This window comes from Pinus tabuliformis, chromosome J (assembly GCF_031772625.1).
Source record: "Pinus tabuliformis cultivar Carrire ecotype Pingquan chromosome J, CPIR1, whole genome shotgun sequence".
NCBI lineage: Eukaryota > Viridiplantae > Streptophyta > Pinopsida > Pinales > Pinaceae > Pinus > Pinus tabuliformis.
Genome location: NC_142295.1, coordinates 537699151 through 537719083, shown reverse-complemented (window position 1 = coordinate 537719083; position 19933 = coordinate 537699151).

The window sequence follows — 19933 nt, the reverse complement described above, 5'->3', positions numbered from 1 at the left end:
CAATGGATAGAGATATTAAATATTATGGGTAAAGGTGATATATATCAAGAAGACTATGTTGATATTATTAAATTGCGTATTAGGTGCTCAAGAGGCAGTACGAGATTGAAACCAGTAGAATGTGATGTGACAACCAGGGACAGCAAAATCTCTGGTAGAAGCATCATTCATGTAGAAATCGGCAACCTGCAGGAGGATTACAAAACAGATATCTTGGGAACTTTGATGATGCAATTAGACATCATGCAAGCCAAGCAGAAGTAAGCTGAAGTAGAACAGAACCTAGTGATATTTTGCCCTAGATACATGAAGAAGCATAGTCATAAAGAATGCCCGCTGGATATGGTACAAACTTGTGCCATATGTACTAAAGATCATGTCATAGAAAGTTGCCCATTGCTCCCAGGGTTAAAAGCAGTCTTCTAGGAGGCAGAGGAAGAAACAAAACTAGTCTACCTAATAAATCAACATCCCCAATGGCAAGCACGATAAATAGGTACGCCTACTGACCGATCTTCTTTCTTTCAGCCTTCACAATAAAATGCTCAACAATACACAAGAGCTACGTGGCAAAACCAGTCACCTTTTCCTAATTGGTCACAACAACCATTCTCTATGCCACCTTGGTCCAATCAATCAAATCAAAATAATAGTTGGCCAAATTACCCTTACTTCCCACCATTTTGGCAGAACAATACATATCTATCTTAATGGCCACCCTCCACTTCATAGAAATAGAACTTGAAGCCAAGCTAGCAAAGGCCTATAAACCAGCCAGTAGGAACAATCCCCCTGTCTCAACCTACACTACCAGCACCTTACACATTGCAACAGAACCCTCAAACCAATCTACGACCACATCTCCCAACGCAGCCCAACCCAAATCCCAACAATAGACCCATCCAATCTATACAAATCATTGAAGGACCGGATCCAGAAACTAAGTTGAGGGTGTAATGAGCTCAAATTAAGGTCTAGATGGATAATTGAGTCAGAGGAGGATAAAAACATACAAATAGAATATCTATTACCTGTAGAACAAACACCTCAAATGGAGAATGCGGTTAAAGAGAAAAACCATGATCAAACTATTACCTCTTCTCCACCATTCCTAGAGAGATTGATTATACCCTACCCAATAGAATATCCTGATTTCGATCTTCTGGGAGAATTAAAAAATCTTTGTGTAAAAATACCCCTCCTCCAGGCTATTCAGGACATTCCAATTTATGCAAAAACTATTAAGGAATTGTGTACTAAAAAGCCTAAGAGGAAAATAAAAACAACCCCAACTGTCCACGTAGTCAAAAATTTGTATGATTTATTATCAGGCAGAGAAACACCGGTGAAATATGAGGACCTAGGAAACCCTATAGTCATAGTACAAATAAATGGATGTTCCTTCCCTAATGCATTAGTTGATTTAGGAGCAGCCATTAATATTCTCACAACAACAACCTGTCAAAAGCTTGGCATTACAGCCCTGGATCCAACTACAACCCTGCTGGAACTTGCTGACCGATCGGTTGTCAAACCAGAAGGGACATTACAGGATGTAATGGTGTCTGTAGATTCTTGGGAATAGCTAGTAGATTTCCTGATAATTAATCCTAGAAACCGGTTAGATGGACATCCCCTAATTCTAGGAAGACCTTGGCTAGCAACCGTAGATGCTTACCTAAGCTATCGAACAGGCAGTATGATGATAGAAAGAGGAAGTAATGTGAAAAATATAGCTTTATATCCTCCAGCTCAGCCAAGCCTAACAATAATAAAAACTAGAAAACAACCTGTATCATATTTAACTAAAAATATTCGATCACTGCTAACTGTAGAAGATTCTCTCAAATTTAAGGATCAAACAGAAGATGACATCATTAACACTTACATTAACCAACCAAATGTTGTATCCAATCTAAAATGTCACATGATCGACGTAGCCCTGGATAACGAAATTGAATAAGATCCCTTAAAAGATACTAATGACCAGTCAATACCAACAACTACTATTTATAACAGCAAAACCATTGAAATTGAGCCAAGGAAAGTCCTAAACATCAACAAAAACCTGATTGATGACCAGGAGTAGAGGCTTGTTCAACTCCTTAGAAAATATAAAGAGGATTTTGCTTTGGATTACCCAGATATGAAAGGTATTGATCCCCAATTATGCATGCACTAGGTCTTGGACACATTGGCAGGTAAAAAATTCTTCTCTTTCCTAGACGGCTTCAGTGGCTACAATCAAATCCAAATTGCCCCTAAAGACCAAGATAAGACTACCTTCACCTGCCCTTGGGGGACATTTGCTTATAGGGTCTTACCTTTTGGACTGTGCAATGAACCTGCCACATTCTAGATGTCTATACTCAACATTTTTTCAGACTTGATAAATGAGGGGTTCGAGGTGTACATGGATTACTTTACACCCTATGGAGATGACTTCAAGCCAGCATTACAAATGCTAGAGAAAGTTCTACAAAGATGCATTGCTACTAGGCTCTATTTAAGCCATGAGAAATGCCACATGATGATGATCGAGGGCCTCATCCTAGGTCACTACATCTCAGCAGCTGGAATTCAGGTAGATCCAACAAAAATTTAGATAATTCTCTTAATACCTACCCCCTCCACACAAACTGAGGTACGTAGTTTCTTGGGATTTTCTGGATATTATAGAAGATTTATAAAGAATTTCTCCCAAATTGCTGCACCATTATATGCATTAACAGGAAATATCAATTTCATATGGACCGACAAATGTGACATTGATTTTGAAGATTTAAAACAGATAGTATCAACAACCCCAGTATTACGGGGCCCAAACTGGGATTTTCCATTTCAGATCTCATCTGATGCATCAAATACGACCATTGGAGCAGTTCTCGGCCAGGAGGAAGATAAAAAACCTTATGCGATATACTACATCAGCAAAAATCTATCTCTTGCTGAGTTGAATTACATTGTGACCGAAAAAGAATTTATGGCTGTAATCTATGCTATTAATAAATTTAGACATTATATAACAGGATACCCTGTGGTTTTGTATACTGATCACTCCGTTATTAAATATTTAGCTAATAAACCTGTTACAAATGGGAGAGTGACATGATGGTTGATCCTTTTGCAGGAATTCAATATAACAATCAAGGATCAACCAAGAAAGGAAAATCTAGTGGTAGACTTCCTCTCATGTATACCAAAGACAGATGACTCGGAAACAATAGAAGACCAGTTCCCTGATGAGCACTTATTTGTTGTAACTGTGAAAACACTGTGGTATGCGGATATTACGAACTACCTATCAGTGGGAAAACTACCCAAGCACCTGACTCCCAATGAAAGAAAACAATAGTACAATGCAGCACTCGGTTCTCCTGGATCGGAGGATACCTCTTTCACACAGAAGCCAATATGCATATCTAAAGGTGTGTCAGGGAAGACAAAATCTTTGACATCATAAAAGCTTGCCACGATGGACCTTGCAGTGGAAATTTTGTAGACCGCAATACTAGTCACAAAGTCTTACAGATGGGCTATTATTGGCCCACCATTTTTAAGGACACCAAGAAGTTTGTCCAGGCATGCAATAACTGCCAAAAAATGGGCCACCCTGAACAGTTTGACGAGATGCCCCTTCATCCACAGTTAGTCATTGAACCTTTTGAACGATGGGCATTAGATTTTATTGGCCCAATAAACCCATCATCTAATCAAAAGACATATATACTGGTTGCAATAGAATATGTGACGAAATGGGTGGAAGCGAAGGCATTACCACGGGCAATGGAGGACTCAGTAATCCACTTTCTTTTCCAAATCTTCATGTGGTATGGCTTGCCTAGAGAAATAATTACGGATGGAGGACCACAATTTGTAGGACATAATATGGCTGCTACATTAAAAAATCATCATATCATGCACATAATCACATCTCCATACCACCCATAGGCAAACGGCCGGTATAAAGTACCAATAAATTAATTGAGGCTATACTGACAAAGATAGTTGCATTACATAGACATGATTGGGCTACCTGATTGCCAGAAGCCCTATGGGCATATCGCATGACATGGATAAATACCACAGGATACTCCCCATACCAGTTAGTGTTTGGCAAAGAACCTATCTTCCCAATAGAATTTCAAATTCATACATTGAGGATAGCTCAAGATATAGGCTTGGACCTAAATGAAGCATAGATTAACAGACTACATCAAGTTAATGAATTGGATGAAATCCAGCTATCAACTCTTCAGCATACTGCATTGATTCAACAACAAAGAGAAAAATGGCATGATGCCCTCATCAAGAAGAAGATATTCCATGAAGGTGATTGGGAACTTCTATACGATTCTAGGTTCTAGGATTTCCTAGGCAAACTCCAGACCAGATGGTTAGGTCCCTATCATATAAAGGAGGTGCACGATAATGACACCCTTACACTAACCACCATCGATGGGTCCAGTTACTCTTTTAAAGAAAATGGGCATAGAGTGTGCCTCTACCATAAACCACTTACAAGGGAGTCCTTTTGCCAGCACATACATGAATACCCCACAATACAAATTTTTACTGAGGAGGGCAAGCCTCCCACAACATTAGTCCAGTAAATAATTTATTCTTTTGAAACCTGTACATAAATTTATCTTTCTATTTTCTTTCTATTTGATTGGATTTTCTTGGATAATAGATTGAATATTAGTTTTTTTTATTTTTCCTTTGTTGTTCCCTATAGGGAACAGCTATTGTTCCCTACATGGAACAACAATTTTCGTGTGTATTTTGATTTGTTGTTCCCTACAAGGAATAGCTGCTGTTCCCTATTGGGAACAACAATTTTTGTGTATATTTCACTTTGTTGTTCCCTCTAAGGAATAGCTGATGTTACCTATAGGGAACAATAATTTTCGTGTGAATTTTGTTGTGTTGTTCCCTACAAGGAACAACTGATGTTCCCTCTAAGGAACAACCATTGTTCCCTCTAAGGAATAGCAATTTCGGCATGCAATTTTTTTCTTCTTATTTTTCCCTCTGAGGAACAGCTTTTGTTCCCTCTAAGGAACAACTGTTGTTCCCTCTAAGGGATAGTCGTTGTTCCCTCTAAGGAACAACAATTTCGGCGTGAATTTTTTCTTGTTGTTCCCTACAAGGAACAGCTGTTGTTCCCTACAGGGAACAACAATTTTTGTGTATAGATTGTTTTCTTGTTCCCTATAGGGAACAATTGCTGTTCCCTATAAGGAACAACAATTTTTGCGTGCATTTTCTTTGTTGCTCCCTGCAGGGAACAACTGTTGTTCCCTACAAGGAACATCAATTTTTTAGCATGTATTTCCCTTGTTGTTCCTTATAGCAAACAACAATTTTTGTGTGCATTACCTTTGTTGTTCCTTACAGGGAACAAGATGTTGTTCCCTATAAGGAACAACACTTTTGCGTATATATCTTTTTGCTATTCCCTACAGGGAACAACACCATCTGCGTGTATTTTTCATTTGATGTTCCTTACAGGGAACAACTGATGTTCCCTCTAAGGAACAACACCTTTTTGTGTGTCTTTCCTTATTGTTCCCTATAAGGAACAACACCTTTTGTGTGGAGTTTTCTTTTGCTGTTTCATAGCACTTTGTGAGTATTTTTTTTTTTTTGGAGAACACCCTTTCTTCCCTTTGCATGACCATCCCTGCTCACTCTTTATAATCCTCTTAATGGAATGAAAGGTACAATACATATTTAAGGACAACAAATATGGAGTCTAGTGGAACAGACAAATACCTTGAATACTATCATCTTTAACAAGATTGCTTTGTGATGATCAAAAAAGGAAAGGACACAGTTATCTATATCACTTCACTGTTCTCACTTCCACTATAAGCCAAACTGATTGATTATCTATACCATGCTGGTTCACCCTTTCCTGTATAACTCTCTTTGTGTATTATCAATAAGATTATGGGTATATTTTTTATATTGATATGTCAAACTTCTTCTGCCATCCCTACTCTTAAGGAGTGATGAGCCACCCTATATGTATAAAATAGGGACTAATATATATATATATATATATATATATATATATATATATTCACTAACAATTTTTATGATATTTTTCCACAGATGGAGGATAGGGGGTCTCATCATGAGCTAGCCTGACCACTTTCGCTACTTCCCAGTGAATGGAAATGTGTTCACCTAGTTACCAAGCCAGCACATTGGTCTCTATTATGGACTTCATAAGACACTTCCCCAAATTATACATAAAGGACCATGGTTCCAAGGGTTAGAAAGCAACTCTGTTGAGGCTAAGAACGCCTGCAGGCAATAGAAGCTCTGCTGATGGTATTGAAGCTTTATTTTACATCAATAATTATTATATCACCCTATTCTTAGGATTATTTTTTTTTACGGAGAGACTGTGTCCCTAAAGTCCCTTGAACCTTTATGCATGAGTAATTTTGTACAAAATCAATCACGACAATTTTACGTGGAATAAGGGAATAAGGTATTATTTCTAGTGCATACTGTCCCTCTTTCCTTATCATATCACATCATGGCAGCCTATCACTTATTGATAATTCTCAGGTACAAGCCTTGATTTCACCACTCCAATATTCGTTATGATCCTTGCATTAATAAGCATACCTTGCCAATACATCACCCCTATACTTCACCGCTAGCACTTTACCCTTTCATTCATTCAGTCGTAGGTGACCTATCATTTCGAAGGGGGGCAAGGACCTCCAGCGTACTTATGCATGTGCTGTCAGTTTTTCACTGGGTTTTACAGAATGATACGACATTCTATGATCACAGAGCATGTGGTATTATGATAGCCCTCAATAATGGTATTTATATTTATAAAGTATCACCTAATAGAACCATTGCAACCATTTTCTATTCCATCACTCAACTCTGTTCATTGTTGTGTTTTCTCTACTACACTTATTGTTTGCAGAATTCAGGTAGTATGGGAGGAAGAACAGTGCGCAGAGAACCGCTAATACTGTTTTTTTTATGCAGCCAGAGAAAATTTAGCTTGAGCTGGGTGGATAGCATACTTTACACGATTTCAACCACCCAACGAGGAAATTGCCATTGAATTCCTATGAAATCTACAGAATGGACAATCCATGGTAAGGGGTAGGAAAATCATAGTATCAGATGCTGTGATAGTAGAAGTATCCGGGGTGCCAGCCGAAGGACCCATATGGGCTAACAAATGATTGAAGTAGCATGATGCTATCGAAGCCTTTAAGGACGAAGGACAAGAGCTTATCAAAAAAGGCAAAGGCATTCAGCCATATTCTCTTGGAGAACCATGTGGAGAATTAGCAAGAATCGTCTAGAATTACATCACATGTGACAGGCACAAAGACGTGGTAAGGCTACGTAAACTCAAACTCTTAGCAGTTCTGAAACAAAAGTGCTTTGTAGATTTACCTATATTATTGAACTTTTTACTGCATGACACTGCCGAGAGGCTAAGATGGTCCCAACAAATAAAAATCGTAGTAAGCCACCACTGTTTGATCAGGCTGATAGTTAGCTACAACCTCACCCAACAACAATCAAGCTGGGAGGAACTAATATTTGTTATCGATGGAGGTTTAGCTCTGCCTGCACCTAACCCTGTTCCGAAAAGGAAGAGGACTACCCTTGCAAGGAACAGACCCCAAAAGCGCAGACGATCCACAAGGCTGAGGACAAAATTAGGAGCGGCCGAAAATCCGCAAGGTAGTATCAGTCAACCTATAGAATTATCTAGCCCAGGGAGTGAACAACACTTGCAGATAGAGTTAGAGGCCAGGATAACCCTGAATCAGACCATGAGGAAGAAACAAGGCATTCTAGAGATGAGCAGAGAAATGAATTGGGACTTCCCTCAACACCAAGCACGAGTCCCCAAGGTGATTTATTGCACAATATCGAATTGGCCCAGATCCTGGCCAATATGAATGATTTCATATAGCCTGAAAGCCCACTCAATTTTAATTTGGGAGCAACCCAATCTCTAGAGAACTCTGGCCACAACACAATTCTATCAGAAGATGTAAGTCGCGAAGTGGAAACAGATGCAGAGGCCATTCAAGAAGAGGTGAACCAACATGATGACGTGCCTCTAGGAGAAACTAGCTAGGTAGGCCTAAACACGGAAAAATTAGGCCAAAAAGAAGAAGTAGAAATAAATCAGGAAAACGATTACCAATCTGGAGACACGGTCCTTTTAGAATAGAGCCACGATGAGCAACCAGGCTCTTTATGTTAATTTTACGTATGTTCTATGCTAGAGAAATTTATTTAAATTTTCACAGTTAGCAATCACATCAGCATTAAGATAAACTGCAGATAGAACATAAATATAAATCACATAAGACAAGCCAAGACAAGAGGACACAAGATGTGGCACTAGCTAGGGACAAACCCACAATGTGGGGAAACCCTTGATCAATTCTTCTTTTCTGTTCTTCATAGTTCAGCAGAGAGAGAGAGATAGTACATTTACAATAGAAGTCTATATTTTGACTTTCGATATTGCATGAGATCAATTGAAGACATATTGCTTCAACGGATTCTCTAAGGTGACTCCTTCACCTATCATAGTGTTGCATATCATCCATTTGATGTACATAACTGTGTGACACCATGTTGTACTGTCACATGTGTTAAATCTTAATGGTTGAGCTGCTTCTGCTCTCATCATCATGCTGCTCCTTATTATGCTGCATCTTCATCATTATGGTCTTACTCATCATCATGCTGCCCATATCCATGATCTCATTCATCATCATGCTGCTCATGTCCATGATCATCATGTTGTATTATAGTGTTGCTTTTCTTCAATGCATCTATTAGAAAGGGCCTCCAACTGTTGGCTATGGCTTGTGGCCTAGCCTAGCAGTGGACTGAGATTTAGGTCTCCTCAATCTTCTAGGACAGAACCACTGAGGTAGCTATGCCCAAATTGTATTGTTATGACCCTTCCCCTCACACCATGTCTAGACTGTAGTCGTGAAAAAGGTAGTGATCATCAAGTAGGTGACTGCGTATAGAATGATCACAGTCATGAATGCTTCTACCCATTATGCTAAGACCACCGAGAGGGCTTCATTAAAACTATGGCTCACTGTGGTTATGTCGGAGACTATAAATAGCCTAGAACTCATATAGATACAAGGTCCTTATCTGAGACTTGATTTGTCAGATTGCTACTGTGACTTACCATGACTATGGCACCCTTACACTTGACTGCGGCTCCTATTGCGGCTTCCCTCTCCATCACTGCAGCTTTCTGTGGCTTGACTCTTCATCACTGCAGCTTGACTGCAGCCTCATGAACCTACGTATAAGAGTCTTCAAGAATTATATAGACTGTTGTGAGAGTGTGCCGAGGCCATTGCCTATACAGATCCAAATGTTGTTATACCATAACTCGACTGTAGCTTGACTACATGCTTGACTGCGGCTTTCATATTATCACTGCAGCTACCATACTTCTATGCCTGTGGCTCTACTACGACCATTCTTACTGTGGCTACATACTTGTTTCCATCGTGGCTACCATCTGCTTGACAGCAATTATGACTGCCGCTACATACTTGGTTCCATTGTGGCTACCATCTACTTGACAACAATTATGACTGTGGTTGTTCCATGTCATCATGAACTGCGTGTAAGGAGATTCTCTATCCTGCATATAGATGTCATGAACAACGTACCCCATTACAGCATATTAGAGTACGTGCGTATATTGCTGTGTATGATTACAACGTATCCCATTATATCATATGAATGTTTGTGCATATATTGCTAGGGCATCATCCACGTATAAGCTAGGGCATCATCCAATGTATCTTCTTATGTGTCTCTCCTTCACCAAAAACCCAAGATGTGGTGAGGAGGAGATCACATGAAGAGTGTCCCTAATGACTCCAAATCCTCTCTTATTTATACTAAAAAAGTAGAGGTTGAATAGACACATCGGTTGGGCTTCTGAGCCTACATAAGATGCTGGCCGACTTAACAATTTGTCCATAACATAAATAAATTCATAAATTCATAAATACTTTTCAGAATCGGATGATCTTTAGATAAATCCTACACTTCTCGATGAGATGGATCCAATAAAAATATCAGCTATCATAAACAAGATTACCCACATGGAATTTGGCCCTAGTTTCCAATTTAACACTCCCTCTCAACTAGGGAGAACTCCATCCACTGATCCATATGTCTGATTCAACTAGGGAGAACTCCATCCACTGATCCATATGTCTGATTGTACTATCTCTGCCATTAGTGCCCTGCACTACTTTGTTTAGCTCTGCTTAGCTCTGCCGGCTCTACTCAACTCTGCTGGCTCTGCTCAGCTCTACTAGCTCTGCTGGCTCTACTCAGCTCTATTGGCTCTGCTCAACTCTGCTAGATCTATTGGCTCTGCGCAACTCTGTTAGCTCTGCTCAGCTTTGCTAGCTCTGCTGGCTCTGCTCAGCTCTTTTGGCTCTGCTCAGCTCTTTTAGCTCTGCTCAACTTTGCTATCTATGCTCTACTCAGCTCTGCTCTTCTGAACCATGAAGAAGAATTGATAAAGAATGTCTCATACAATTCTCCACTGACCCGAAGTCAATCTTAAAGTGCGTACCACTGGTCCTAGACCAGTCTCAACCAACCCAAAGTCAGCGTCATAGTGGGTACCACTCCTACTACTGGTCCTAGACCAGTATCATCAGTCACAAAAGGTGTACCACTGGTCCGAAACCATCTCAACCGACCCAAAGTCAACGTCATAGTATGTACCACTCTCATTGGTCCCAGACTAGTCCTCCACTAACCTGAAGTTAGTCTCAGAGTATGTACCACTGGTCCCAAACCAGTCTCAACTAACTTGAAGTCAGCATCATAGTGGGTACAACTCTTGCCACTGGTCCCAGATCAATATCATTGATCCCAAATCAATGAAGGTCATCCTAGCATAGGGAGTATGGTAGATACAATGATGCATCCATCGATACTACTATGGTCCCTGTTTGGTCAATTTAGAGTGTCCTAAATTGCTATATTAATTGTCAATCTGGGAGTCGTAAACTATTGAAGTGTGGTGCACTATATGTGCAAGATAACCTATTTCTTACTTTTTGTTGTTTTTGATTTTTATTTTGTTTTTGGGGGTTTTTATCTTAGTTTATCTCCTACTTGTGAAATGGAAATTCTAAATGGATATAAATATTCAAGGCAATTATGTCCTTTGAAATGATTTCCAAAACTTCAAACTTCAGAAGATCTTAGAACATGCAATGATGAAATTAATTCCTAAAAGAAAATGAAAATGTGCCACTATTCTAATTAAATAAATAGTGAACTATTGATCATGAAACCATTATCCCTGCTACTGTTTGAATACAAAAGAAATGAATTAAGCTACCGTACTCAAAGAAATCCAAAAATTTCAAGTAAAGTAAAGCTAAAATCAAATTATATCAGTTCATATTCTGACCCCTCGCCAATTAGTCTCGCTATGGCTTTTGAAGGTAATCATCAACAACCTGAGCAATCTGATATCTAATTTGTAGAAAAATAAACTAATATCAAATTACACACTCATACTTCATCCCTCACCATTAGTCTCGCTATGGCTTTCGGAGGTAACTGATAATGACATGAGCAATTTAATATCTAATTTGCAGAGAAATAAACTAATATCAAATTACACACTCATACTTCAATCCCTCACCATTAGTCTCGCTATGGCTTTCGGAGGTAACTGATAATGACATGAGCAATTTAATATCTAATCTAACTAATAAAGCCAATGAACAATCTTGAAATAAACAAAACAGTGCTGGAATTAAAAGCTAAGAAAAATAAATCAGCAGAAAGACAAGACTGATTCCATGTCATTAGTCATTGTGGAAACTATATGCAAATGCCCGGGCTGCCTACTGTAATCTGGAACAAATACACTGATTAGCGTTAACAACAATGTAAAGCATGTAGAATTATGGACAAAAATGAAATGTTAATACCATAAGAAATGCAATATATACAAGTGAATAACTATGGCATAATGAACGTAGAGAAACACAGCATGAAACTGTACAGCAATAAACAAAACCTCGGCGTGTGCAGGGGCCCTCTGCACAACCTCGGGCAACAGCTATCAACCACGAATTATGCTCAGAAACAGAGTCTTCTCATATATTTAGAACGCAGTCATAACAACGAAACAATGTCACAGCACAGTGGGCTCGTTAACAGTCAACAATACATTCAAAAGACTAACTATTATGTGTATGGAAACACATTATTTATAACAGAAGGCTACATAACTAATTTCCTAAAAACTGCGCTGACAGAGGACACGTGAACGACAATGTCCATGGATCTAGCATCATGGCTGCCGTGATGATTAAATCTATTGAGGGTGGCTGTTGGATTTGCCTTATGGAGTAGTCCATAGGTGTTGATATGTCCCTAGAGATCTAGGAATGGCCACGCAAGTCTTCACGTGCTTAGAAACAAAGTCCTGTTGTTGTAGGACTCCTATATTTGACCACCGCTTGACCACCTTTGACCACGGCCTTCTTTGATGAATTCGACTGAGCCAATAGGACTCGGTCCATGTCCACGTCATTTTCAACTTGCCCATGTGGCTCGATTTGCCTAAAGACACCTGCAATATAGAGTTTAACAAAAAGGTTGCGGAAAGTTGAACTGGTTGTGGAAAGTGACAAGATTCCACAGCTTATGAGCAAAAATCTAGTTCAAACAGAAAACACAAGACATAGTTAGAAAACCACTTTATGTGCTCTTTTAAACTCAATATGCAATGATGTTGATAGCTTAGGAGGTCCAGGTAAATGGAAAGAGTCTAGGAAAGTGTATAGGAAAGATGCAAGTTTGGGGCTCAACATACCCCCACTGTGAAGGTGTTGCATGTCCCCATGCAACCAAAATTTTGACCATCCTTTCTTCAATCCATATGCTCTGACACCTCTGCCAGCACATCCAGCCCTCTTTTCCTCTTCCTTGGTACTACTACCATCCTGGGCTTCCTCATCAAGCATCTAAATTTGAGGTTGACAAGTGTTGTATTCAACCTCTTACATTTCTTCTTCAATTTCCTGTTCTTTTTCTCCCACAGTCCCAGATGTAACATAGTGTTGTCATGAATGATCTTGTCCAATCTGATTTGTTCCTTTAGTGCTTCATTTTCTTGTTTAATGTGTCTGTTTAAAACCTCCAATTCAAAGACTTCTTGTTTCAACGATTGGACTAGAGCTTCTTGTGTTGTGTGAGGCTGAGTGGATGATGTGCTTGGACCTGCAGTTGTCTTCTCTAAGGATTCTATATAATCATACATCTCCTGCTGATTCGGGTCTACCTCGGGTGTAATTTTCCTTGAGCTGACCCCAAAATCCTGTTGAGAGGGACTGATTTCAAAATTTTGCCGAGAGGGACTTATGTCAACATCTGGCTGTGAAATGGAAGTATGGTGTGAGCTACGATCAGGAGAGGTTGCTGGAGGCTTTTTTGGGGTTCCCCCCCCCAAATCAATAAAGTGGGGCCCTTTGGTTTTTACTGTCTTTAATTTCCATTTAAGCCTAGAGCTTCTTCTTACATGCTGTGGACTAGTATCTTCCTCCATACTCTGCTTTCCTTTTCGTTTCTTCTTGGCTGCAGCCGCTTGTTCTCAAAGATAAGTTAATCTTTCGGATAGTGTTTGGTGGTCTTCTTTTTGAGAAGGATCTGAATTTTGATATACAGCTTCTATGTTTCGTTTCCATTTTGATTTTCCTTGGTTTCTATCCTTGGTTCTTTCCAGCCTCTCTTCTTGATTAACTTCTTTGGTTTTGCTAATAGGAGGGTCTTGAATTATTACACTTGTCTCCTTCCTCATACTCCTTCTTGTTGTACTGCTCTCAGGTACCTCAGGTGGCTCTTGAAAGTAGTTCCTCACCAAAAACCGTTCTCAGGTGTCCCTTTTCTTCTTCAACTGGCCTTCAATTAGAATTCTCACAAGCCCATGATGATACAAATGGGATTCTATGTCTTCTATATTCTTTTGGACTGTTGTGCACATCTTTTTCAAGCTCAGCAATAAAAAGTAGGGCAGATTGAGGGTTTGGTTTTCTAAAACGTTCATCAACAACTAGGTATGATACATATACATTGACCCGAAACGGCCTTCACAAGTAATGAACTTTTGAATAATTAACAATAAACTGGCCCACTCCTCTTTTAAAGCATGGACAAGAATTCATTATTTGAATATAGTTACATCCATACCTAGACTGCGTAGTATGACTCTCCAAGCCTTCTCGTCAAAGATCTTGTTCTTGAACCAGCGTTCACCTTCCTGCGGAAGTTCTGTAGCGGCTGCTATGGATGCCTCGGTGATTGTAAACTTAAGGTCCCCAATCTCCACCTCCTAGCTGTTAAAAGACCTCACAAAGGTCTTTGTAATCTCCTTATTGTAGCCTTTGAATTTTTGTATAAACCGTAGCCATCTTGCCTTCTTCAGTATGTCTTTCACTTGCGGGTATCCTTCCAAAAACTTGGGCCCTTCCGGTTCTGCCCTCAACAACAGACCCATCCCTCCTTCTGTTCTTAAAATTTGTCTGCGTGAGGAGGGTTTAGCGGAAGTGAGATGGTTGGGTTATAGGAGTGAACAGAGTTTATGGAGACAACCAGTGACTGTGAGCGGAAAACAGAGGACAGGCAGCGGAAGTGAATTCGTGAAATGGGGTGAAGGCTTATGTGAGCAAGGTGGAAATGCAGCCGTGATGTTAATAGAATAGTAGGGAGAGTACAGTGCATCCAGTAGAACTTTAAATTGGGTGGCTGCAGAGTAGATGCAAACACGTTTATGAAACGGCTGCGGATTTTGTGCGGCTAAGAAGAGCCGTAGTCAAATTGACCACGTCCTCATGATTACAAGTGGAGTGTTAAAATGCAGCCAACAGAAATTACATCCGAAGGCTAATCATAAGACTGTTTGGAAAATAAATGCATGGTTCGTGGAGGAATGTCTTGGAATGGTTACGGAGGCTATCATGCCAATCATTGCATATAGTGGAGCTTATGGTTTAATAACTATGCAAAAATGTGCTTTGATTGCTATTTGAAATAAATTTCTACTCATACCTTGGAATTTTTGCCATTTGTTGTCCATTAACCCTTGATCAACTGCTCCTTATTGATGCCTTTAGGTGCCCCATGTCTTCATAATATGTCCTTGGTCATACCTGCATTTGATTTCATGATTATGTAACTAACATCTTGACTGTCAATTTTTTTGAAAAACAGAGTGGTGGTTGTGGAAACTGCTTCTAGCTGCGGAAACTGGTTTCAGCTGCGGAAACTGACACAACAATCATTTGACTGAATGAAGATGGATAAATGATGACTGAATGAATGAAAATGGTCATGAAAGAAACTTTTATTGGTGGAATGAAATGAAGTAGAGTGGAATGAAAATGAAATGGAGTGAAATGAGAATGAAGTGGAGTGGAATGAAAATGGGAAAGAAAAAAAAAAATTGGAAAATATAGGGTGTCAGAGGATTCTGATTTTCGCCCTATATTTTCTGTATAAGACTGCCAATCTGTGATTGGTTTTCAGGCTTATACAATTATTATTATTATTATTATTATTATATTATTATTTATTTTTAAACAGAAAGGAACAAAGGCTAGGCTGGTGGAGAAGAAGGATTCTTCTTCACCAGCCTTATTGCAGAACTATCTTGAAACATTTTGACAAATTCCTCTTTTGAGAGTGGCTTATGATAGACCTTTAATCTGTGGCCATTCACAATAAGAGGAGTTTGAAATTCATCAATGGTTTTGATTCTTACCGCTCCATTGCTAAAGACTTTGTCAATCTCATATGGCCCAAGCCAATGAGTCTGGAATTTACCTTTGAAGTCTTTAAACTTGGAATCAAATAGCAATGCCCAGTCTCCTTCTTGAAACTTTTTCTCTTTGATGTATTTATCATGCCACTTAGCTCTTTGATACTGAACTAGATCAGTTCTTAGGATTGCTTCTTGTCTGATCTCATCTAGCTCATTCAACTGCTCCATTCTATGCTTTTGGGCTTCTGATAGATCCATCCTCAACTGAATTACCATCTTAAAAATTTTGACTTGAAACTCAATGGGGAGCAGGACTTCTTTCCCATAAACAAGTTCATAGGGAGAATGTCCTGTTGTATTCCTCCATGTAGTTCTGTAGGCCCATAAGGCTTCAGGAAGCCTTTCTGCCCAATCTCTTTTGTGTAGATGAATAGTTTTGGTGATGATGCCTTCAATAACTTTGTTTGTAGACTCCACTTGGCCATTTTCTTGCGGATGGTAAGAAGTAGATTTTCTGTGCTTAATTTTGTATTCTTCCATCAGATTCTCCACTAGGTTGGATGTGAATTGGCTTCCCTGATCTGTCACAATTTCTCTTGGAACACCAAAGCGAGTAAAAATATCCTCATAAAGAAAATTAACAACTGAATTTTCAGTAGCAGAAAATAATGCTTTGGCTTCTATCCATTTAGTGACATAATCAGTACATACCAATATATACTTCTTTTGTTTAGATGGTGGATTAATAGGTCCAATGAAATCTAAAGCTCATTTTTCAAAGGGTTCGATGAGTACCTGTGGTTGCAATGGAATTTCATTTGAAAGGGTCGGTTTCCCTACTCTTTGGCAGCTGTCACACCTTTTGACATATTCTTTTGCATCTTTGAAGAGGGAAGGCCAATGATATCCTAAAGAGAGGATTTTATAGGCTGTCCTTTTGTCAGCAAAGTGTCTGCCACATGGTTCATCATGAAATGCCTTGAGGATGTTAGGCATTTTATCTTCCCTAACACATCTTCTGATCACAAGATCTGACCCTGTTTTAAACAAGTCGTTAGAAATCCATGAATATTTTGAACTCTCCTGAATAATCTTTCTTCTTTCACTAGGAAATAGATGTGAAGGTAGTTTCCTTGTAACCAAATAGTTAGCAATATCTGCATACCAAGGGGTCTTAGTAGTTACTGCAAATAAATATTCATTCGGAAACTTATCCTCTACAGGAGAATCTTCTTTAGTATTCTGGATCCTAGACAAGAAATCAGCTACTGTATTTTGTTTCCCTGGTCTATCCAACACAGTAATATTGAATTCTTGTAAAAGTAAGAGCCACCTTGTAACTCTGCCATTAGTAACAGGTTTATTCATTAGATATATAATCACAGAATGATCGGTATGAATAAAAGTTTCATAGCCTATTATATAATGTCTAAACTTATTGATTGCATGAACAACAACTAAGAACTCTTTTTCAGTTACAGTATTGTTCAACTCAGTGGGAGTCAAAGTTTTACTGGTATAGTAAATGGCATAAGGAACTAGATCTTTTTGTCCCAACACAGCTCCTAGATCTGTATCTGAAGCATCTGCAGAAATATGGAAAGGAAGTTTCCAATTTGGTCCTCTCAAGATAGGTGCTTCATATATTCTTGTCTTCAAAGTTTCAAATTCTGATTGAAAATCAGGATCCCATTTGAATTCATAGTCTTTTGTAAGCAATTTGAAGAGTGGAGATGCTATTTTAGAGAAGTTCTCTATAAATCTTCTATAATACCCAGTAAATCCCAGAAAACCTCTAACATCTTTTTGACAATTTGGAATAAGAAACTTGGAGATGACTTCAACTTTTGATCTATCGACTTTAATCCCATCCCCTGAAATGTGATGTCCCAAAACAATACCTTCAGTAAACATCATAAAGCATTTTTTGTGACTTAATGAAAGGTTTGTTTCTTTACATCTTATAAGGACTTTTTCCAAATTCTCTAATGTCTCTTCAAATGAATTACCATAAATTGTAAAATCATCCATATAAACCTCTACACAATCATGGATTAGATCAGAAAAGATTCCTAGTATTACTCTTTGGAATGTTGCAGGTGCATTACATAATCCAAAGGAAGCACTTGATAAGCAAAAGTTCCCCATGGACAGGTAAATGTGGTCTTATCTTTATCTTCAGGTGCTACCCGAATTTGATTATAGCCACTAAAACCATCCAAAAATGAAAAGTACTTTTTGCCTGCTAGTGTATCTAATACTTGATCGATAAAGGGCAAAGGAAAGTGATCCTTCAAAGTTTCTTTGTTCAATTCCCTGTAATAAATGCATACTCTCCATTTACCATTCCTTTTAGGTACTATAACCAAAGGAGAAACCCATCGCTATCTGAAATTGGATAAATGAAGTTTATATTGAGTACTTTTTGGAGCTCTTCTTTCACTATCTCCCTAAGGTTTGGATTCATCCTTCTCTGAGGTTGTCTGATTGGTCTACTGTTTTCCTCAATGTAGATGTGATGAATGTAAGTCTTAGGGTCAATACCTTTCATATCAGTATACTCCCATGCAAACACAGTAGAATGTTTTTGCAATATTTTGGTTAGCTCTTCCTGTTGTGATTTTTCCAAATTTTTATTGATATTCAATGTTTTACCTGGAAAAATCTCAATGGCAGAACTATCGAACTCTTCCATAGAGTAAAGAGACATTTGTCTAGATGATAGATACTAAATGTCAGAATATAACTGAAATTGTGTGTGGTCATATTCTGAAGATGTTTCAAAATTTTCTAATGTGTTCAGAATTTTACTATCTTCACTAATTTCAGAAATGGTAAAGACAGGCTGTATAGTGTCCTCATCATCGATCCATTCATTATCTCCTACTTATGTAATTGCTTTTGCTGGAGGATACAAATTGAATTTCTTTGTCGAACTACCATCAGAAATGTACATATCTCTGGATCTACAACTAATGAAAGCATCAGCTGTGGCTAGCCAAGGTCTTCCTAAGATGAGTGGGTGCCCTCCTAAATTACTCTTGGGAGTCAAAATCATGAAATCTACTAGATATTCCCAAGAATCTAGGGAGACTGAAATATCTTCTAATACACCATCTGGTTTGATTATTGATCTATCTGCAAGTTGCAGTAAGGTAGGTGTAAAAACAAGATTAGGAAGTTTAAGCTGTTCCATAGTCTGTCTACTCATAATGTTGATAGCAGCCCCTAAGTCAATCAAAGTATTTGGAATTTCTATCCCATTTATATGTGTCTTGACAATTGGACTACCTGGATCTACATATTTCTGCATGGTAACTTTTCCCATCATGATATCTGCAATTTTTCCTACCAGGTGGATTCTTCTTATATCTCTTGGTTTCCTTCTTGGTCTTTTGAGATTCAACTCCTTTATTGTTTTTGCTAAAATAGGAATCTCTCTAATGGCTTGTAGCAAGGGAATCTTGATACAGACATTCTTTAATTCATCTAGGAAATCATAGTTAGGCAACAAGATTTGTTTTTCCACCCCTTTGTCAATTTGTAATCTTTCAGGGAATGGACGTGTGGATGAAGATGCAGGTTTCTCAACTATAGGAGTGTGGGGGTTGAATCTTTTTCTTTTTCTTTTTGAGTGTTTGGGTTTTAAAGAGATGCTTCAAAACCTTTATTGGCTTTAAGAGAATCTTCCTCAGAAATACTTTGCTTTTGAGCATCTATAGAAGGTTTTTCTAAAACTCTACCAGATTTGAGTTGTACATCATTGAGAGGAACAATCATATAGGTAGGAAATTGTTGTCCTTCTACCATGTAAGAATTCTGAGGATTTTTATTATCGGGATTTGGCAATGGCTGGGATCGTAGTTGATTTGTCTTTTGTTGGAATGGAAGAAAGAGTTGAGAATTTGGATTTTGTTGAGAAGGTTGTTGTTGTGGAAATGGCAATGAAAGTTGTGGATTTTGATTTGGAAGTTGTGGAGCTTGTTGATTTTGAAAAGATGGAGGATATTGATAAAATTGAGAAAATCTCCCATAAGGATTTTGCATACCTTGTACCCATGATTGATATGGATTTTG